This window comes from Lycium ferocissimum, chromosome 1 (assembly GCF_029784015.1).
Source record: "Lycium ferocissimum isolate CSIRO_LF1 chromosome 1, AGI_CSIRO_Lferr_CH_V1, whole genome shotgun sequence".
NCBI lineage: Eukaryota > Viridiplantae > Streptophyta > Magnoliopsida > Solanales > Solanaceae > Lycium > Lycium ferocissimum.
Window position 1 is genome coordinate 66,031,117 of NC_081342.1, and position 24,319 is coordinate 66,055,435.

The 24,319-nt window shown below is 32.2% G+C and overlaps 1 pseudogene; it reads right to left on the reverse strand.

Annotated features, from left to right (window-relative positions):
* LOC132066525 (protein DETOXIFICATION 21-like) overlaps positions 1 to 14,413 on the reverse strand; it is a 14,800-nt pseudogene extending 387 nt beyond the window's left edge.
* Between the last annotated feature and the right edge of the window lie 9,906 nt (positions 14,414 to 24,319).

A 24,319-nucleotide genomic window follows, 5' to 3' on the forward strand; every position in this document is an offset into this window, starting at 1 on the left:
TTAAATATTATAGTAATATTATAACTATACGTATATGATACACATTAATTTCTTTTTGCCAATCAATGGCTTTCTTACGTCACTGTTTGTTATATATTTTTTTGTAGGCGCGTGGAATTCATGGAGTTAGCCATTTGGCTTACAGTGTTCAGGAAGATCCGTCAGAGTGGCCTTGATTCTCGTGGTATGAATGCATTGATGCAAAGGTTTTATTAACATGTCGACTAAGTCTGCGAATCTGCGCCGTAATGGGGACGAGGTTGACATTTGATCCCGATTATATAGCACCGGACATGTGACACCGCCTAAGTTGCCAACGGTCGTCGGGATCGTGCAAATGTACGTCGTGCTGGTAACCCACGGGGTCGAGGTCGAGGTGGTGCCGAGCTTTGTTGATGACGATCAGAGTGATGATCTAGAGCACACCCGGTACGATCATTCATTTGATTTTCCGGCCCATCTATGACCGCTTCGTATCATCCACCTATGAATTTACCCACCCCATATCACCCATCTAGTCCACATTACCCACATACGAATTTACCTAGCCCATATTATCCGTCGATGGAATTTTTCGACCCATCTATGACTGCCCCAGAAGCTCCATGTCACTCATCTATGGATATACATAGCTCCCACTATCCGACCATGGATATATCTGGCCCATCTATGATTCGATGCCGAGGCTCCATATAACTCGTTTAATATGGTCACTCCACAAGCATCATCAAAATTAAAGGTTTCACCCCATTTTTAGCAATTCCTCACAACCTTGGACCAATAGGCTTTGGACAACCTCCTTTTCCAAGTTCCTCAGACTAGTACCTCATCCCGACCTCCAGCTAATTTTCCCTGTGATGGAAGGAGGCTCAGTTTTAATGATGCATATGCACTTACGCCAGATGTTCGGGACTTAGAGGCACATGTTCGTTTTGAATTTAAATTTTTATGTATATAATTTAAGTGTCGCATTAAAAAGTAACTTTTATTTTGTATGATATTTATAGGGTGCGGAAGGGATGCATGAGGGGGTTCCTCCGCGCAGATCTCGTAGGGATCGCCGGCCAACACAATGTGGCACTGGTGGGAGGAAAGGATGCACACGTAGGGATGCATGAGGAGCTTTAATAGTCCTAATATCTTCTGCCATTGGATTCATCCTATTTTTATTCTTCTTCTTCCTAAGGGGACGTTTGGCTTATGTTACTTTTTAATGCGACACTTAAATTATATACATAAAAATTTAAATTCAAAACGAACTTGTGCCTCTAAGTCCCGAACATCTGGCGTAGGTGCATATGCATCATTAAAACTGAGCCTCCTTCCATCACAGGGAAAATTAGCTGGAGGTCGGGATGAGGTACTAGTCGAGGAACTTGGAAAGGAGGTTGTCCAAAGCATGTTGGCTCCAAGGTTGTGAGGAATTGCTAAATGGGGTGAAACCTTTTAATTTTGATGATGCTTATGGAGTGACCATATTAGACGAGGTATATGGAGCCTCAGACCGAATCATAGATGGGTCATATATATCCATGGTCGGATAGTGGGATCTATGTATATCCATAGATGAGTGACATGGAGCTTCTGGGGCAGTCATAGATGGGTCAAAAAATTCCGTCGACGGATAATATGGGCTAGGTAAATTCGTATGTGGGTAATGTGGACTAGATGGGTGATATGGGGTGGGTAAATTCATAGGTGGATGATACGAAGCAGTCATAGATGGGCCGGAAAAATCAAATGAATGATCCGTACCTGGGTGTGGCTCTAGATCATCAACTTGATCGTCATCAACAAGCTGGTGCGCCACCTGACCTCGACCCCGTGGGTTACCAAAGACGACGTACATTTGCACGATCCCGACGACCAGTTGGCAACTTAGGCGGTGTCACATAATTCTGGTGGTATATAATCGGGATCAAATGTCAACCTCGTCCCCATTGCAGCAGCATTCAGAGACTCAGTCGACATGTTAATAAAGCCTTTGCATCAATGCATTCATACCCGAGAATCGAAGGCCACTCGACGGATCTTCTACCTGAACAACGTAAGCCAAATGTCTAACTCCATGAATTCCACGCGCCTACAAAAAAATATATAACAAATAGTGACGTAAGAAAGCCATTGATTGGCAAAAAGAAATTAATGTGTATCATATACGTATAGTTATTAATATTACTATAATATTTAATACATATGATACACATGTATTTGTATGTAAATCGGTTCCAAATCCTTTATATGATGATTTAGTTAGAAAATATAATTAAATTACTTTCATAATCATGGTCAATGTATTATTATACATTCTTTTTGCTAAATAACGAAAGAGATAAAGTATAAAAATTGAAGCACCTATGTTAAGAGAATCATGGTAAATTTGCACGAATAATGGCATTGGATGAGATCCGCAAGAAGTCAAATTCTTAGACTATTTTTCAAGATATATTAATTAGTACTAGCGAATTTTGTTTCTACTCAAATGTTAGAAAACTATATAGTACATCATTAAACTGTCTATTTAACTTGACATGCACCAAAAGTTACGTACCAGTGCTTCGTGCCTCCCTGCGAGGTGTTGGTATCCCCTATCCACGGTACGTTTTGGATTTCCTATTAAAGTGCGGGAGTACCTCCGATACCATTTAAAATATTCAGAATTCGGTCCGGGAGCTACAGTAGCATGTGGTGCTTCAACTATTAGTTCCCGACGGCGTTCCCACAAATATTCAGCTTCCTCAAATTTTCCCCCATCTCCTGACTTATCCTAAATCGCTTGTCCAGTGAAAAATGAAATGGTCTATGTGGGGGGAGTGGTCCCGGAACAGACTGCTCCCTACCAAATTGTCGGTTGACCCGACCCGCCATGTGCCACTCTCGGTAGATCCCACAAATGAGTGGCAACTGCACCATCCAAATGTCTTGACCACGTCGGCACCACTCCGGAAGTCCATCATTGATGGCCTCTGTATAAGGCTCCCACACAAACTATGATAGCAAAAATATTATACAGTCATTTATAATTTATAAGACAAATTATACATTTTCTCATTACAACAAACATCCATTATGCATTTTCAGTTAAGTAAAGATTAGAACATTCAAGCAATTTCCTTCCTTCTAAATACACAAAATTTCATCATTTCCAAACCGTGCAAATGAAGAATAAAAAATACTCAATAGTAGAAAGCGTATCATGACCAAATCCTTGCTAAGAGCACTTTTTTTTTTTATTCAGTTCCAAAGCATAACAAGAACATGCTAACTTGAAAATTCCATAATGGATTTTGATGGAAATAAAAACAAAATAAAATAGTTTAGTAACCTTCTAGCCATTAAAACAAACCTAGACAAAATACTAATTATGCTAAAAGAAGAAAATCTAATAAAAAATATCACAACCAGTAGCAAGTTGTAGCAAATTAGCTATAACAAATTAAAACAAAATCAACCCATTATCACGATACGAGTTAGCAAAAAATGAACAAATCTATAAAAACTCTATTGTTGTTATATTTTTCACATTTCTTATCAAAAAAATTTAAAAGGAAAAATACCTGATCATCAGTTAGATTGTCTAAAATATCCCTATAAACTACTAGCACAGCTCGTGCCTCGCTTTCACGAACTCCACGACGAGTCCACTTCTGCGCAAATACAATATCTCGTTCGTTTACTCTTGGAGGACGAAGTAATGGCTGCATCGGGATTATTTACTCCCAAGCCCAAACCTGTATAAGTAAATTTAAATATATAACTATTTTTGAATTAAATAAAATAACCCGAAAATACACATGAAAATTGTATTGTTATGGTTGGGTTCCGATAATGCGCTAATATTGTCGTGCAAGCCATTCGACAATATTATAATTTTTAATGATTTATTATACAAATTATAACACTAGGAAATCTAAAATATTATTTAAAAGATAGCAGAGAAGTTGACTATTTAAACGTGTATCAAGCAATACTTTTAAATTGTTAGCATGATAACTCAAGGAAATATGGTTAGCTGACATTTAGATATATACACAAATATTAATAATCCAGATTGCATTATATATAGTGGTACATTTAGTGTTTATAATAAAGCTCAACTTTCGGTTCCTAATTTCATTTTTCAAAATTTAGGTAATGGTAGTTATAAGAATGCGCTTGATCTCTTATTTCTCTTTGAAGTAGAGCAATATAATATTGAAATTCACGTACAGTAACAAAGCAATAAATCCACAAACATCACGGCTATTAGCCATCGAAGCACGGCATAGACAATGTACAAGTATGATAATCTTTTTTGCTCCCAAGCTTTCCCGCTTATTGTATCAAGGTCTATTATGTCAAGTAAAAAGTGTAAACTAAGCTTTGAACCAGTATTATCAGGGAATATAGTGCCACCAATCAACCAAAGCAGGTACAACCTGACCCTCTTTTGTACCTCAGCCTCATCAGTCTGTTCATCAATAATATCATTCCTGGCAATCAAGGTTTCCAAATGATTAGATAATTGTGTTATTACCAACAAGTTATTACCTATAATTGCTTCTTCTCCGGGCAACCAACCAGTAAGGTCGTACATCAATTCCCGCCACGTTGATTTAGTTATATTTTTAACATTTCTCTGCACCAATGGGTGGCCATCCACGGGAATGCCATATAACACCTTGACATCCTGCAGTGTGATGGCACATTCGCCAGTCCGCATATGAAATGTATGCGTCTCTGGACGCCATCTCTCAATAAGTGCAGTGATGATTCCTTCATCATACTGCACATTACCTACTGCTAAAACTCCCCCAAATCCACACCTCTCAAAGTAATTAAGGATGCGATTATGTAAAGGGTATTGCCTCACGTGATTCCAGAATTCATGATTCGCACGACGTATAGTTAAACACGCGTTCTGTCCAGTCAATTTTCCATCCCACACAGCTTGGGATCGATGCTGTTGCTGGAGTGTTAATAAATCATAGTTTTCTGGACCTGGATGTACAGTGACTTTGGGGCGATCCATATCTATAACACTACAACACCAAGCCACTGCTGTTAGAATAATTGACAACACATTACACAATTGTTTAATATATATTCAATAGGAAAGTCAACAAAGGTCAAACTATAAGATATATTATCACGTGAGAAAAGAAAAAAAATTAATAAGAGTACAACTGTCAAAAAATAATTGCAGTTCTCTATGTGGTCAACGAAATGTAATTAAACTTTTGGTTAAGCTCATAATTAATTGCCATAATAGTATTCATCTTACATATAACTACTTCTTTTCTATTTGAAACAAACCATATATTTGGAGAGGGAATGCAAGGACGATTAATTTTTTTTTTTTTTTTCGGATCGGAACGATTTTCGTTAGTTATCCAACGAAATACCCATTTTGGTATTAAAAAAAAAAGGACATGCTATTTTTGTCTATTAGCTTCAAAAACAAGTCCAACTTCCTCACGTTTCTTGATCTTATACTTTTAATTTGAAAAGTAAAAATTCTTCATGCTTATCAACGAAAAATAATCTCCAACGACTAGTCACAATTTGAACATAGAAAATGACCCAACAAATGATACAAATATCTTTATGTTATATTTAACAATCTTACTTTCCTCACAATTTCTTCATCTTTTTTTTAAGCATTTGTTCTATGAAAATGACTAACTAAAAGAACATTTTATAATATAAATTTATACTTTTTTAATCAGTAGCTTCGACGATCTTTTTAGTATTTTAATTGTAGTTTGTTGACCAATAAACTCTACTAACATTTTTTAAAGCTTTTTTTAATTGAAGCAACGACTGAAATTACCAACTATTGATTAATTAAACTTGTAACTTTTGTTTTCTTTATTATAGTCTACTACACTAAGTATAAGATATAAATAAATCAAAAAAATAAATGTGAACTAATTTATAATGACTAAATCAAAAAATATATTTAAAAACTTATAAAATTAATAAATTACCTCAATTTGAAGAAGATTATGGAGCAAAAGTTGAGGAATCCTTGTGATAGGATTAGTAGAAAAAGAAGAAAAGAATGAAGAACGGAAAAAGAGGAAGAATGAAGGTAGAGGAAGAATGGAGAATGGAGAATGGAGAATGGAGAGGATAAGGTAAAGCAATTTAGGGTAAAAGTGGAGAGCAGAAAAACGGTATATGAACGAAATAAAAAAAAAATTCCTATTTCGTTGGAATATAAACGAAATGCAAAATAACAATAATAATAATAATAATAATAATAATTTCCTATTTCGTTGGAATATAAACGAAATGCAAAAAAAAAAAAAAAAATTATTTTCCTATTTCGTTTTTATATAAACGAAATAAAAAAAATATATTTTCATATTTCGTTTTTTTATAAACGAAATACAAAAAAAAAAAAAAATTATATTTTCCTATTTCGTTTTTATATAAACGAAATAAAAAAAATATTTTCATATTTCGTTTTTTTATAAACGAAATACAAAAAAAAAAAATTATCCTATTTCGTTCATATACCAACGAAATACAAAAAAATAAAATTATATTTTCCTATTTCGTTTTTATATGAACGAAATAAAAAAAAAAAATTCATATTTCGTTTTTTTATAAACGAAATACAAAAAAAAAAAAATCCTATTTCGTTGGAATACAAACGAAATGCAAAAAAAAAAAAATTGTTTGTTACATTTCGCTACAAGTGTAGCGAAATGCAACAATCCGGACCGGAACAGTAATCATTGTGGGTATTTCGTTGGATAACCAACGAAATACCCATTTTGGTATAAAAAAAAAAAACGCATTCTATTTTGGGCTATTAGCTCCAAAAACAAGCCATTTTGGCTCCGGACTCTAAATTTAACGATCCAGTAAATTTCAAAAATCAAAGCACGGGACAATTTCTTTTTTTTTTTTTTTTGAAAATTACAAAAATGGTTCCTTAAGTTTGGCCTAAAACTTAAAGTACTCCCTCAAGTATACTCTAGAAGGTATGTTATGTTTGCCAAAAATGAGTCTTTTTCTCACACTCAAATATTTAGCAAATTATGGTTGTTACATTTAACATGAAACACGAAAAACAATTAACGGGAAATCACATTTGGACGTGCAGTTTCTTGCAATTTTCTTCTATATTTTTTTGTTTATTTCTAGTGTTTGGTGCAGTTTTTTGATGTGCAATTTCTACTATTCTTTTGTCTATTTTAGTGGTTGACATAGTTTTGGTTGTAGCAATTTCTGTGATTTGACATGACTTTTTTGATGTTTTTGGTTTTAAAAAAAAAAATCATAGATACAGATTAAATCTACTGTCCAAAGTTTGTTAAATATTTGATGGGAACCAAAAGTGCTTCTTTTGACAATTTTACGAACAAAGATTGCTCAGGAGTACACTAAGAAATTACTTTAAAAGGGATCATTTTTGTTATTTTCTCTAATTTTTTAAATGGAAAGAAAACCACATAATTGTAAAAACAAAATATGTTCACACTTCCCTGAAAAGAAAAGAGAGAAAATGAGGACAAAAGGAAAAGTTGCAACGATACCTGTTTATCCCAATCCGTTTTGGAAGTGATTATAACTAACACAATAGTTTGAACAAGTGTGCCAATCAACATTCCAATCCAAACCCCCTACAAACCAATCAAAGAACAAAAGGTAATTCAATGAAGAAATGGTGATATTATTAATAACATATATAACCCCAACGACCTCAAAAAATTAAGAAGCCAGATAAATAGTTATAGATATTTAATAAATCTCTTTTATGTGCGTGCGTTATATATATATATATATATATATATATATATATATATAAAAAGCTTCTACTAGAAATGAATTTAAAAAAAAAGGAGATACTGACTCTAACTTGTAATTGTAGAACATAACCAAGAATTACTCCAATAGGAATTCCCACTAAGTAATAGCAACCAAGGTTAACATATGCCACAATGCTTTGCCATCCAGCCCCAACAGCCACACCTATACATGGTCGCAAAAACGATTCTAAAAATAATAGTAAACAATATATGTCGATAGTGGTTATGCTAGAATTTTCACAAAGGGAACAAAAAAATAAAAAAGGTAAACATATAAAAAAGAGAAGAAAATTCAACATACAATATATTACTAATGTAAAGGTACTTTTACCAATCTACACATTGTAATTAATCTCCAGTGAAGGAATTGGTCAATTGACGTCAATCGTTGAACAAAGGTGGCTTAGCCACTATGTTTCAAACACATACCGTAAGGAGATTACAGTACTGTTTTATTATGGGTCACTTAACTTGTATATGTCGATAGTGCAAGAATTCTTACCATCGGTAACATGTTACTTTTTACATATTAACCATCCAAGCTGACTATAGTAAATTATTGTTAGGTAACTTTTAACTGACTTAATATTTTATAAACTTTTCACATTGTCCGTATATAGAATTAGACTCTTTATATAGATAGGAACATCAGCGACAGATTTAAAATTTAATCTTTATGGGTTCAACATTTACGGTTCTTAGCATCGACCCTATTATATTCTTAAAACTATGGGTTTGGACCTACCAGTTGTCGCAAACTTAGTAATTAAATTTTTATTTATACTCTGCGTCGAAAGTATTGGGTTCAGATGAACCCGGTGCTATAAAGCTAGATCCGCCTTTGAGGAACATACGCCCATTAATAAAGGGAAATTTTCACTATTAATTAAGCAAAAATAAAATAAAATATTCGACTGTATATAGAAGTAAGTAAACTTACCAGAAAGGACAGGTTGAACACTGTTCATTAGAATTGAAAAAGCCAAAAGAGGAGATAAATAATCCACTTCTTCTACTACTTCTTGACTTTTTGTGAAAACATAAGCCAAACGTCCCCTTAGGAAGAAGAAGAATAAAAATAGGATGAATCCAATGGCAGAAGATATTAGGACTATTGTCATGATTGAGAACTTTGCGGCCTTTGAGCTTCCTCTTCCCAACTCATTTGCTACTCGTACACTGAAATCAAATCAATATATTATAATGAACATTGTAATGCATATTAGGTCCATATTATTTATTTGCTTTGTAAACTAAATTTGCTTCAATATATTTGTCATTTAAAAAACAAGAAATATAAATCTTGTCCAGATTCACCTTGACTGTTCCAATTAGTGAACTGCTAATTAAGCGAGACGTTTAAGAAGAGAGATACAATTAGAAAATATGAGATAATTTCATTTCACGGATGGTCAGTCAAACTTTTACTTTATTGCGCTTGTTGAAGTCCCGCATTAATGGGTTAAGGGTTATTTGGTGTCCTTATATGGCCATGGGCAATTCTCCTCTCGTGAGCTCATTTTTTGGGTTGGGTTGGGCTCAAGATCTATTTTTTATCATGGTATCAAAGCCAGACCCATCCCAATTCATTGTTTCCGATGTTGGCCCCGTCTTATATTGTCCAAACTCAAGATGTCTAGTCTTGGGCGTGCGGGGGTGTTGAAGTCCCGCATCGGTGGGTTAAGGATTACTTGCTCTTTTTAGGTGGTCTTGAACAATCCTCCCCTCGTAAACTAGCTTTTGAGGGTTAAATTTATTGTCATATACAATTCACTTAACTCTGCCAAAAGTTTACGTGATTCTGTTGCACTTAACTCTTTGTATTTTTTTTTTTTTTGAGAAATCAAGTAGAATAAATAGAAGGAGCATTACCATGCTGCATTCATGAAGCCAAGAGCTATCATCGTTTCCCAACCATTGATGTTAAGGCTGCAAATGAGGGAAAAAATAGGGATTAAGTGCATGGGGAAAAGACATAAAATGATGCAATGTCTTAATTAACCTAATAGGGAGCCTCCCCACCCACTATAAAAATTGGAGAATGAAAAAGGGAGGCAAAGAAACATACCATATAGAAAGGGCATCAATTTGAATCTTTGCATTTTTGAAGTTTCCAGTTAGAAGTACCAGTATACTGTTGTACCAGAGCTCAACACTTGTACCAAAAAATAAATAAGGTTACATGCTCGATAGTCAATACTTCATAATCTGTACCTTGCAAAAACTAATTTGGATAACATAAAGAAGCCCGTTGAAAGGGGGGGGGGGGTGTGAGCCAGTGAGGGGATGATTAGTTAAGAATGTGAAAAAATGTTTTTATAGTGACAAAGTCATCAGAAGTGTCGAATACTTGAAAAGAACATAAAGGGAAAAAATAGCGATGTATATGTAATTTACAGAGGATTCAATTTATATACATTCACGGTGTAAATAATTTATACCCTATCAAAACATCATACCTTATTTTTATGGTTATTAATTTCACTTTTCATGAACGGTTATTTGTAGTTGCCTTTTATGTGACCTGAGAGTATTAAAAGTCTTTTCTATAGTCAACGTATAAAATTCATTAACAAATGGGTACTAGGAGTAACCCGTCCATTTTGACCCATCCAAATTCACCCTCATCTAAAAGTTAGGTTTATTTGAACTAAATATGTCACCTAAATTGACTCATCAGAAACATTGTCAATATATTTCAAATAAGCATATTTTTTATTTGATATTTTATATATTACTATAATTGAAAAAAAAAATGATAGTTTTCTTTGGTAATTAAGCAAATTATAAGAAAACAAATAAAAAAATTAAAACTTGGTAGGGGTTTGACGAATTAGGCTATGACCCATTATTTCATTCATCTTGACCTAATACATTTTTCAGCCCAAGTAATCTTTGGGCTCACCCAAAGAATACATTTACTCCTATTAACTAAGCTCATTTGACTCACCCAAATTTAGCTCAATTCTTCTATTTGACACTCCTGCGAATAACTCTGAGCTACCAATGTGTAAGTGTAATGCATAGATTCACCAAAGCATGACATTCGAGCATATTATAAATAGTTAAATTACACTGATAATGTAAAAAATGATACCGTTATTCCGTAGACACACCTGAGCATTACACCAGATGACAAAGAAAGCTTGAAAACAGGCCACAAATCCTTGAAAGCCAAGAATGTAAAACCAGTTCAGGTATCTTTGCACCATCCACCCATAACAAATACCAATTGACCAATATTAGGTATCCAAAAGGCCAAAATTGTTGATACCATAGCACCAGATAGCCCAAATTTGAACTTGATTGTCAAAAGCCAAGACAAGAAACCATGAATTATTAGTGTAATTGCTGCTAAGTATGCAATGATCATGTTCTTGCTTTGTGCTTGAAGGTACATTTGGCAAGTGAATGACACAACATAGGCATAGGCCACAGGGATTAACCAAAGAGAAACTGTTCCAGCCACTTGTGCAGTGTCATCTTGATGGCCTAATGCTTTTAAAATTGGTGTTGTAAATAGAAAAATTGGGAGTAGAAATGTTGTGGTAATTGTTAGGATAATCCATGATCTTTGAAGATGTAAACCAAGCATTTGATATTGTTTTGCTCCATATGATATTCTAGTCCACTTGCCATACCCAACTACACACCAAAATAACAAAATAATTTGTTTTACACTGTGTAAAGGATATTTATTCTATCAGATCACTACTTTATAATTAGTATTAGTTGATCCGCTGAAAAAATGATAAGTTACTTTCTATATTATACGTTAATATTTACTGATAATATAATATATTTTTTACGCTATTAGCATATGTAGCTTAAATTTATACGCATCGATAGTGGATAAGAATGTAATTTCATATTTTTAGTGAGACTATTACTATCACACAATTATTCCCCCGTGGGGTGGTGGGAGATTTATTTCTTTCAGTCTATCCCAAAATGCTTCAACTTTTATTAAGTATGAAATTTTTATTCAAAGTCAACTGAAATTTATTGCTATGATCTTCACGATATGAACTTTATATATGGTTTTTAAATATAACATAGAAGTCCTTTATATAATCTCAACTGTACCCGATAAATAAGCGGATCTCTTTCACACACATATTGTATAATAATATGTATTTTGAACCATAAAATAACCATGTGGTCACATTTATTACTTCATTTAATATCTAGCTTTCAATTAAATTATTATTGATTGACGTATCCATTGTATTTGCTTCTACGGATGGTTGGTCAAGTAGCAAAAATAATATATTTTCAAGAAACCTAGTAACCCTTAAGCCATTGAATTTCACTTTTATGCGCGTATAATGATACGCAAATTTAAGATTTAACTTTATGTGTTCGGAATGTCACTGAATCACTAATTTAAGTTACTAGATTCAAAATTTAATATTGCATATATATATTTGGTAAAGATTGGGCTGAACACATAGCTTACAGTGAGTTCGGTTGAACACATAGGTTATTCTATACATCCATCCCTTCTAACATTATAAACATATTACGGTCTCAGATTACTTGAAAATAGATTATACTAAATTTTGTTTAATTTCTCATCGGTGACTGACATCCGCTCTGATCAAAGACGATAGAGTACATACCACTCTACTATAACTGTTGGTGATGGATTACGTAACTTTAATTTTTATTGAAAAGTGATACATGCTAACCTATAGAGGATCGCCAATAGAATAATACTTATGACATAAAAAATTACATTAATAATATAAAAATTGTTAACATTGATGTTGTACAAACCTTTCCTAACGGTCATTCTTTATAACAATATTTTTTATAGCGGGAAGCTTTCGTTGAAATTGATTTTCATGTAATATTTATTATATATTTTCTATAATAGCATTTTGCTATAACAGTCAAAAAAGATATTCAGATAAATATTAATGTCGCTATAGAAAGGCTGGTCTATACTATGAGAAGATTAAGGGCATGTTTGGAAAGCCACTCAGGTAATTGGAATTGAGTGTAATTGGGTGTAATTACATAGTTTGGCCTGTTTGTTTGACTAGATAATTACACAGTTAGGTGAGAATTAGGTGTAATTGAGATGGTGTAATTACACTCTCCAATTCTCAAGGGGGGGCTGAGAATTGGGTGTAATTACACCCTGTAATTACAGGGTTACTTTTTACTTCTTTTTAATTTTATTTTAATTTCTTTTCTTTTTTAATTTATTTTTTATTTCTATTATTTAATTTTTTTTATTTTAATTTCTTTTCTTTTCTAATTTATTTTTTATTTTATTATTTAATTTCTTTTGATTTTTACTTTTTAATTATTTGTATTTTTTAAAATATATTTTTATTTTTATAGAATTTATATTTCATTTCCTTTTTTCTCATTCTCAACCTTTATTTCTTGTGATTCCATGTAATTGCTCGTATTTTTTTTTAGTTTTTTATTTTATTCATTTAGCATAACCGTGTTAATATTCTAATTTTTGAAACTACATCTCTTAATATTAGAAAGAATGAGTTATTAGCAAACTTGGCATATAAAAAGTGACGTTATTAAAGTAGAATTTCGTTATGAATGAGGTTATTGACTTATAATTTTCCTTTCTTTTTCTTTTGAATTACAGGAGTATTTATTTATGTTACGTTGAAACTTACTTATGTAACGTTAGAATTTGACATAAGAGTATTATGTTAAAAATATTCTTTCGGATTTTGAATTTAGGTTATGTTTTCGATTTTAACATATTTGCTTTAGTTACTATTGACTTGTTATTTCACATTGCATGTTGTTTATTTTTCACTTACAGTTGATAGAATTATTGTCAAACATTTGAATAGTGTTATGGCATTATATTTATAAATAGTCTTTTTTTGTTAAACATCCAATACCATGATGTTCTCATAGAAAAGGTATACTTTTAATTTTTATAATCAATTAAAATTAAAATATTATTAATTTGAATTATATATCAATTATTTTTTACAATATTAGTTACAAATATATGATTATTAATTAACATATTTACAAGAAACAATGTATTATTAAATAACTAATTTAATATCATTTATAAAGGCACATATTTTTAAAATATTAATTTTAATTTTTTTATAATTAAATTTTATTTTAAATTAAATTAACTGTGTAATTACACTTGTGCAACCAAACAACACGCTTGTAATTACACTGTAATTACATTATGACAAACAAACAGGTCGTTGTAATTACAATACTGTGTAATTACTAGACTGTGTAATTACTAGGGTAGTAATTACACCAATTCCAATTACCAGGTGGCTTTCCAAACAGGCTCTAAGAGAATTGTCTGATTGAAAACTTACAAGGATGCCAATGCAAAATCTGAGGAGGACAGTGTTAACCAGTGCATAAGCAGCAAGGTCAGTAGCTCCAATATGACCAATAAATGCTAGGCTTATTACAATTACTCCAAATGTTGAAAATCTTGCAAATATAGCAGGACCTGCCACTACCCATAATTTCTTGTTTTCATTCAATATCCTGTCCTTCAATTTCTCTTCTTTTTCCACAATAATAATCCTTTCTTTTTCTTCTTGATACTCTCCATTTTTCAGCAGCTTCTCACTGAGATCAGCCATTTCTGCAACTTAAAAATGTAAAATATGTATTATGTTACAGTGACAGAGGCAAGATTTTCACCGGGGGTTCATCATTTACTCTAAATATATATATAAGAAAAAATTGGGGTTCATCATTTACTCTCTCTCTCTCTCTATATATATATATATAGTAAAAAATTGACCTTGTACAGTATGTATAGTGTGATTATCCGGCGAGGGGTTCGGATGAACTCCTAGAGCCCCTCTAGCTCTGCCTCTACTCGGTTATTTAAAGATTAATAAAATGCAAGAAACACCCAAATGTACTACATGACGGTCAATGAAGTAGAAAGAAAACTATAAGAAAACAACATTAAAATCTCAATAGAGTCAAACAACGCTTAGTGATTTCTTTCAATCTCGAGCAAAAAAAAACTGTTATCAGAATTGAGGTGTGTGCAAGATAGTTTGGACACCATCATATAAGAAAATAGAGATTAAAATCGGAAATATCAAATTTATAAACAAGTATAAAAGTGCAAGACAACCTTAATCCAAAAGAGGTAAAAAAGTTTGAATGAATAAAACATTATTCTTGTAAAGACGACATTATTATGAATGGATCACTAGAAGTTGGTATTGACAAAAAAAACTGATAAAAGGAGCCAAGGGATTTGTAGAATAACTAACCTGCTAATTAAAAGAATGGGAAAGAAGAGAAGACAGTGCAATAGTTTCTCTTGCCTATTTCTCTTTATGAAGACTTGAAGAAATAATTTGGACAGCAACAACTAAAGAAAAGGAAGACCACAAGATGTAGAAGATTTAGTGATATTAAGCAATTTGTACATCTACATTTATGTTACTGAATGTACGTACCATGCACGTGGCGAATATATATATATATATATATATATATATATATATATATATCATACCTTCTGTTAATAGGTGAATCATATCATGTCGTTTTGAGGTACAGAACTTTACGTTAAAAGAAACTAATGAAGTAGGTGATTTTTTTCTTATTTGCCTATGTTTTAATGGGTAGAATTATTCGGAATATGTGCTATGAGTAGCAGGTACGCAATAAAATAATTGAGGTGCGTGCAAGCTGGTCTGATATCACCATCCATGAAAAAATTAATGAAGTATTATTATCATCACAGAGGTCCAGGCCTGCACTATATATTTGATCCCTAGCGGGTCTGGCTAGTGAAGTGAGTCGATAAAGTGATCAAAATGGGTAGCTTTCTATTTGTTAAAAGTTTGGCTTAGAAAAAATTCCATGTCAACAAAATTTATCGAAAATATTACCTGAATTGGATGAGTGACTTTATAAGTGAAATGACAATAATAGAGCAATTTTCTATTACAAAATAAAGAAACGTGATTTTCTAAGACAATTCATATTAGTTGAGTGACCATCTGAGAAATCAACTTGAGATGTGTGGTGGATGATTAAGATTTTTCCTGGCCAAGCTTCTGAAAAACCAAAAGTGCTTATATCTTTTGTAGTACTTATTTTAGAAAGTTAGGGTGTTTAATCTAGTTTTTTAGAACAAAAAAGATGTTTTCGAGTAGTAGCAGAAGCTGAACTCAGAAGCTAAAAAAAATATTTTTCTCTAGAGGTACTTTTCAATTAGAAGTTGATCAAGCTCAAATTAGTGCTTCAATACACTGTTGGCAAAAGTGCTTTCGAAATTAATTAGTCAAACAAAAAACCTACTTTGGACAACTATTTTTTTGGTTACAAAAATACTTCCGATAAAAATTATTTTTTAAAATAGTAAATTTTTAAAAGTTTGAACAAGCAGGCTAAAAGTTCTGCGATTTGAAGCCCAAAACCGAAAATATATTGACATGGAGTGGTTTTAATTTTGTCAGTGGGTTTATCCTACATGAATCTAGAATAATTTGACCATTAACTAAAGAGAAAAGACATGTTTTAACCCCTGAACTTGGCATGAAAACTCACTTTAGCAACTAAACTTAACTTCTATTTTTTTACCCCCCTTAACAACTTACGTTTTAATTGTTTTCCACCCTAAAAAAATAATACCACTCTCACAATGGGAGGTGTATTACACTCGCGCCATGTCATTGCCACTTCAATGCCACATCATTGCCACGTCGTTGCCATGTCATTGCCATGTCAAAATTACCAACATATCATTTTTTATTTTTCTCGTTATTATTTTTTTCTTTCTCTTTCTTCTTCTTTCTCCTCATCCTCACCCTATTTTTATCAACCACCATGCCATTGCCATCGCCACCGCCGCCGCCGCCTCCCGCCGCCGCCGCCGCCTCCGCCACCGCCGCCGCAAAAAAATTGGACGAACTCGCCCTCTTAAAAAAAATCATCACCATCATCTTTAACCCACACCCACCACCACCACCATCATCTCCCCACCAAATTTCATCAAATTCCTTAAAAGAAAAAAAAATCACCACCACCATCTTTAACCCACATCCACAACCAGCACCATTTCTAGCAAACCCATTTCTTCCACCACCATTTTTTGAAAGAAAACAAAATCTAAATCAAGAAACAAAAAAATGGTGAAAATGAAAAGAAAAAAATGATGAGAATATAGAGAGAAAAAAGGATTTGTGAAGAAGAAGAAGAAGAAGGATGGGGGAGAAGTGGGGCGGGGCCGTGGCGGGTGGGGTGGGGCGGGGGCAAACCACCATTAGTCCCACTTACACTTAAATTCGTTCAAATTAGTTGTTTTGGTTGTTATTGTTGGCCATTATTATATATATTTCTTCCATAACTTTATTTTTGATCTAAATCATAAAATGAAAAGAAAAAAATATATATAGAGAAAAAGGGATATATATATATATAAGAAGAAGAAGGCCGCAGGGGAGGAGGGGTAAAGAAGAAGAAGAAACAAAGGGAAACCAACCAAGAAGCCATAAATCCACCCCTCTCTCCTTTCTTCTTCAATCACATTAACACATCAATGATGAAAAGAAACCAACCAGTACCATGGAAATTTTAGCTACGGTGTCAAGTCCACTTTTTTTTTATTTTTCACTCTCTTAATTTTTTATTTTTTTATTTTTTTGCCACGGCATTTGGGGTGGAAAATAATTGAAATGTAAGTTGTTAAGGGGGGTAAAAAAATAGAAGTTAAGTTTAGTTGCTAAAGTGAGTTTTCGTGCCAAGTTCAGGGGTTAAAACATGTCTTTTCCCTTAACTAAAATTCAACAAATCTTAACCAATTCCAATATATTTAAGTTTCTCAAAAATTCTTGTTGTTCCTAATTTATATGACGACATTTCACTTTATATGCAGAGGTGAATTCAGGATTTAAATTTTATAGGTTCATTCTTTTATGATTTTTAGCATTAAACTTATTAACTTTAAAGTTATAGGTTTCATATATATATATATATATATATATATATATAATTTATTTTTATACATAAATTTATGTTCGGCGTCGAAAGTTATAGGTTCAATTGAACCTATACATACAATAGTACATCCCCCCTGTGTACATGCAAGAATACCCTACATTAATTAAAAAAAAAACACTACAATCCCAGGATAACTTATCCAGGGATTAGTTATCCCGCGATTTTATTCCAACCAAACGTGGGATAAGGTGGTACTAAATTTTTATCCCAGGATTATTTTTGCTTATCCATCATACCAAATGACCCCTAATGTAATAACTGAAAGTTTTTTTGAAAGAGAAATCTTCACACAAAAGTTTAACGTATTTGAAACGTATAAATTGTTAAAAGTTAATACAGCAACATAGTGGTGGTAAAAAAATTATATGTTGTAACGTCTCAAAATACAAAATTATGGAGCCGTTTGGACATGATTTCATCTCATGAGATGAAATCATGTTTGGACATGCAATTTGAATTTCTTAAGTTGCAGTTTTTTTATAAACATAAAAACCCCACAAGTTGTGAAAACCATCAAAATTTTCCCAATTCTTATACAATCTTACCAAATGAGTAAATCATAATTCATAATAAAATTAATACGCTACTAGAAGGCCTTTCTAACAAATACAACATCAAATTGATCAAACTTTAGTTCAATAAAAAAGAAAATTTAACATGAATAGTAATGTAACTACTGTTTAATATAATCCTCCCACACGGTAAACATGATTGGTAAATATATTTTACCAACTTGCAGATTAATATTTAATACAAATGGTTGGTAAACATGATTGGTAAATATATCTACCAACTTATGAGTCTTTTTTTACAAAATATAAATGTATGGGTCAAATTTTACATTTATATTTTTTGAAATCATGATTTCAGATCCCAAATCATGCCTTTTTTGATGATTTGAGATTTCATCTCATGAGATGAAATCCGAAATGAAATCGCATGTCCAAATGCTGATTTCATCTCATGATTTTTTCTTATGAGATGGAATCGCATGTCAAACGCCTACTGTATAAATTGGGATGTAAGAAGTATAACCTTCGTATACCTTTTAACACTGACATGCATTTTTGGTCAAATATATAAAAAGTTGATATTCCAATTGTACCCAAAGTAAACGTTCATCATGTGGTATTCGTATATTTATTACTCCGACTATCTTTTTCTAGATAGAGTGTGTAATAATAATGTGTTAGGTGACTTGCTTTACTTCATTTCATTGTCAAGACGTCGATAGAGTTAGGAATGCTTATATTGCCTCACGATTTAAATCTGGCACTCAGGTCGGAATAGGACAATTAAGAAGCCATTATTTTCGCCAGGCAAATCCTTTTGGTCACACATATTTGTAACATGGATAAAATAAATGAGAGTAAAAAAAGACACTAAGAGAGTCCGATGTAATATAAGTGCGAAAGCAACAAAACAATATATGATATTACAAACCACCCATAATAACCGAAACATAGAGTAAGTCTTGGAGCTACTAGTAGCTGAGTATAAAATACGAGACACAATTGGGGATCAAAGACATACACAATAATAAATTTGATCCCATCTAGTAACAGCGAAAACATATATGACTCCAACTATTAACGGAGGACAAATCTATTCCATTTCGCATAGTTTCAGAGAAATTTGACCCTTTATCCTTGATTAAATGCAGTAATGTCATATACAGTCAGACCTCTCTATAACGGCACCCGCATATAACAGCACCTCTCTATAACAACCAACTTTTTTCGGAACCAATTTTTTATGTTATATTTTACTTCTCTAACAAAGATTTCACTTATAATAGCGACAACCAACTTTATAACAGTACGCCCTTTATAAAATTACCCCCCATATAACAGCTATCTTCTTTTTATGGTAATATAATAATTAACTATCTTTATAAAAATGGAATATCTATGATTACCAATAATAAATATAGATATTTTGACCATATATGTAATAATCTAATACACTATTACAACAAAAAATATTATATATATATATATATATATATATATATTTTCATCATTAAACGATATATATTATACAAAGTATTAAGCTTAGAATTTGACAATTGAAAATGAAAATCGGTTTTACGCATCTTTTTTGCCTATAACAAAGAAAATATTATTTAAATGTCAATCTTTGTTATATATGATAATTATTCTCTATAAATGAAATTTTTGGATCCAACGATGCTATTATAGAGAGGTTTGACTGTATATATAATAAATGAAAAATTGTCCCCAGTTAGTTAGGTGATATATTGATTGATACAGTTGGTACAATTTTCTGAGATTATGTTATCACATTGTGTCAGGAAGGTGTTACATTTTCGCAGTTGTAAGAGGGACAAGGAAAAACAAAATCCCCTTTATGAATTACAATAACAAACACATGTTCAGTTTATGTCCTCGTCTTTTATGTTTTGGTTTCTCGCCGGATGTTCGATATTTAATATTAATTCGATTTTGAAAATTTTCACTTTAGGAATAGAAAGATCATTATATTGATTTCACAGGGCTTGAATGAAAGAGTATTTATCACGCTACACCACAATCTTTGGTGGTAGTCATGTCCACGTCAATGCAATTGACATGTGTTTATAAAGTTTTTGAGCATTTTACATGTAATGGATTAAATAATTTATATAAGATAACAATATAAAGTCTTTTACACTCGTAACGGATTTAATTATTCACACTTAAAGTCTTTAATAAACTCGTAGTGATATAAGTTCTATATACCAAAAGAGTGTAAATTAGCATTATTCGTACAATTTAATCTATTTTAGCAGGACTTTATTCTATTACAAGTTATCATATTAGATTTTTTTTAACAACCCGATATTTTTCAAGTGAGTTTTCGAGTTACTTCCTTATTATAGCGTGCTAATTTTAACGAGTTTCATATCGAAGTAGTATTATAATATCCATACAACATATATGTATATATTTAGTGTTTGGAAAGAATTATACTTGTATAATAGTATAATATTATTAGGGGAAAACTACGTATATATACATGTTAAGGAGAAATATTTGCGAAACGTAACGATAGTTTACGTATTTACAAAAAAATCATATTTTACGAAACATGACGGATTTTCGTATATTTTTTGTTTTTTTATTTTTTTCCCTCAAAATATATATATTTTTTATAAAATATATTATTTTTTTTAAAAATATTTTTATTTTTTAAAAATCACGGATATATATATATATATATATTTTTTTTTTCAAGGCTTAAAAATTATAACACTTGTCAAGGAATTAAAAGTTGGACCCGCATGTACTGAAATGCCTATGTGTGGGCGAAATTTTTAATATAATTTTCATATACAAAATTTATGTGTTAAAACTTTAATTTATGTGTAAAATGAAAACAATGTTATTGTAGTTATATTAATTTTCAAAGTCCTAATTGAATTTTGTAACAAAAAATGCAATGAAATTGTAAGTCTTGCTAGATATTCCATCTCTATACTATTTATGAAAAATTTTGAGCGTAATGTTTAAGCTTTGATCAAGATAAACATCATACGTTCATTTCTTTTAAAATTTGAGCGAACTTTTTACATTATTTAAGATATACACATTTTACACAAAAATTTGAGCGATTATCTTAAGTCTTGAATGTTTATTACACGATTTATCAATGTTATTGTAGTTGTATTACAAAGAAATTAGAATTTTATATCTCGTTGTTGTACAATTTAAGACAACAGCAAGATACAAATTTCATATTGTTTTTACACATTTTGTTTCACTAATTTTTAATCTCTTGAACGTGATATACACTTTTGATTGACCTTTTTTTTAGCAAACTTTTTAATTTTGGAAAGTTAGATACTACATTTACATACAACTTTCATACATAAGTTTTTGAGCTAAAAAATATTAATTTTTTTTAAAAAAATATTATTTTTGGGGGCAAAAAAAAAATATTTTTTTAAAAATAAAAAATTTTAAAAATGATTTTTTAAAAAATATAATTTAAAAAATATATTTTTAAAAAATAAAAAAATTTAAAAAATAAAGCATGTTTTGTATAATTCACAATGTATATGGCGGCATTAGCGAATATAAAACTATCGGTTTTAAAAATTTTCCCTAAGTATAAAAGAGTATTAATGAATTAGTTAACATTTTAAATTAGGGCCAGGCCCACCACTACAGCTACCAGTCACGTTTTATGTGAGAGTGGAGGCACAGAAAAAAATTACTATTTTATTCCTAATCAAGAAAAAAAAAGGAAAAGAAAAGAAAGAGAACTGCTAGGGCAGTCCGTTTACTGCTGCATCCAAGAAATTGTAACAGTGAAGATTCCTCCTTTATTAAAAGCAAACATTCACGTGCATCTTGTTATCGTCTTATATAAGCATTGACTGTTGTTGAAGCACTTATTCAAGTCAAAAGTGTTGGCTCAAAAAAAAGTTAGAGATAAGTAATTGATTACCCTAAAGATTATGGTAATGATAGCTAGTTGTAGGATGGGATATAAAATAATTGGTTTCAGATTGTGAAATTTGCTATTCTTTCTCTGCAAATTCACGTGCTGCATAGTCATTCTTGTTTCTTGGCTCATTTTTTTTGTTTGTTTCTTTTCTTTCGTTCGTCCCTTCTTTCTGTATTCTTTATAAATATTACTCTATCCGTTTTAATTTATGTGAACCATTTGACTGAGCACGACATTTAAAAAAGAGTGAAGACTTTTAAAATTTGTGATTCAGAATAAGTCTTGAATATTTGTGTGGCTGTAAATCATTTCATAAAGTGAATTTGTTTCCAAATTAGGAAAGAGGTCATTCATTTTGGCACGGATTGAAAAGGAAATAGGTTCACATAAATTAAAACAGAGGGAGTACTATTTATTTTGGGATGTTGGGATAAGAACACACACATATATATAAATATATTATATAATTGTTTATTAATGGTATTGAGGCACAATTTCCACTTTTTAAAAGAATTATGGAATCAAGGTATAGAATGTTGAGATTTTGTTCCAAATCTAAAATTATAGGATTAGTTTCCTACAATAATTTGGACCGTTTATTTATGGTATTGAATAGATTGAGGCTATTGGAGATTATTTGAAGGAAATTTGACACTTCAAGAGAGGTCATGCTTACTATAAGATAAGCGAGGCTTAAACTCTTAGTTTGCGGCTTTTCATAAAAAAAACATATGGATTATGTTGTATTTATGCATTTAAACCATTTAGTTCGTGTGTGTGGGCAAGCATGATCTAAATTGGATAATTTTCAATTGTCTAAAGTAATGACCGTATGAGTCCTCTAGCGTAATTTCGCTTAAATAGATACTTGCCAGGATTGCCTCCCACCCCGGGGATTGAGTTTTGTATTGATACTTTACCGGGGACTCATCCCATTTCTATCCCCCCGTATCGTATGGCACCAGCTGAGTTGAGGGAGCTGAAAGAGCATATTCAAGATTTGCTTGATAAGGGCTTCATCAGGCCCAGTGTGTCACTTTGGGGTGCTCCAGTGTTGTTTGTCAAGAACAAGGATGGTTCCATGTGAATGTCCATTGACTACAAAAAAAGAACAAAGTTACCATCAAGAACAAGTATCCACTACCTCGTATAGATGATTTATTTGACTAGCTTCGTGGTGCAATCGTTTCTCCAAGATTGACTTGAGACCGAGTTACCATCGCCTCAGATCAAGAAGGAGGACATCTCCAAGACAACATTTCGGACTCGTTATGGCCATTATGAGTTTTTGGTCATGTCCTTTGGGCTTACTAACGCCCCGGCAGCATTTATAGATCTTATGAATTGAGTGTTCAAGCCATTTCTCGACACTTTTGTTATAATATTCATTGATGACATATTGATAGACTCCTTGGAAACCACTGGAGTACAAGGTGATTTGAGGGCATTGTTAGCAGAAGTTGCAAGACTACATGCTACATGCAAATTCTTAAAGTGTGAGTTCGTTGGATGTTGTGGCGTTTTGGATCACGTGGTTTCTAAAGACGGAATTCCTAGTCGATCCAAAAAAGATTGATGCGGTGAAAGGGCTTCTAGACCTCACTACTCCCACAACGAGAGATCGGAGAGTTTCCGGGCTTGGCCTAGTTATTAGAGACGTTTTGTGGCAGGGTTTCGATCACAACGAACCACGTTAACCGTATTGACGCGAGAAGAATGTCAGTTCAAGTGGACGAAGGATTGTGAGTTGAGTTTCGGAAGCTCGAAGAAAGCTTTGACTACGCTCCGTATTGACTTTGCTCATGGTGCGAAGAAGGCTATTCAAAGGTATTATGATGCCTCGAGTGGGGGCTTAGGTTGTGTTCGACGCACGATGAGGCAAGGTGATGCATATGCCTCCAGCACTTAAGAATCGAGAAGAACTACCCGACTCATGATTTGGAGTTAGTAGTAAGTGGTATTTGCCTTGAAGTTGTGGCAAGATTATTTGTATGGTGAGCCATGTGAGATATTTACGATCACAAGAGTCTTCAAGATATTTTCAAGGTAAAGATTTGGGGTTG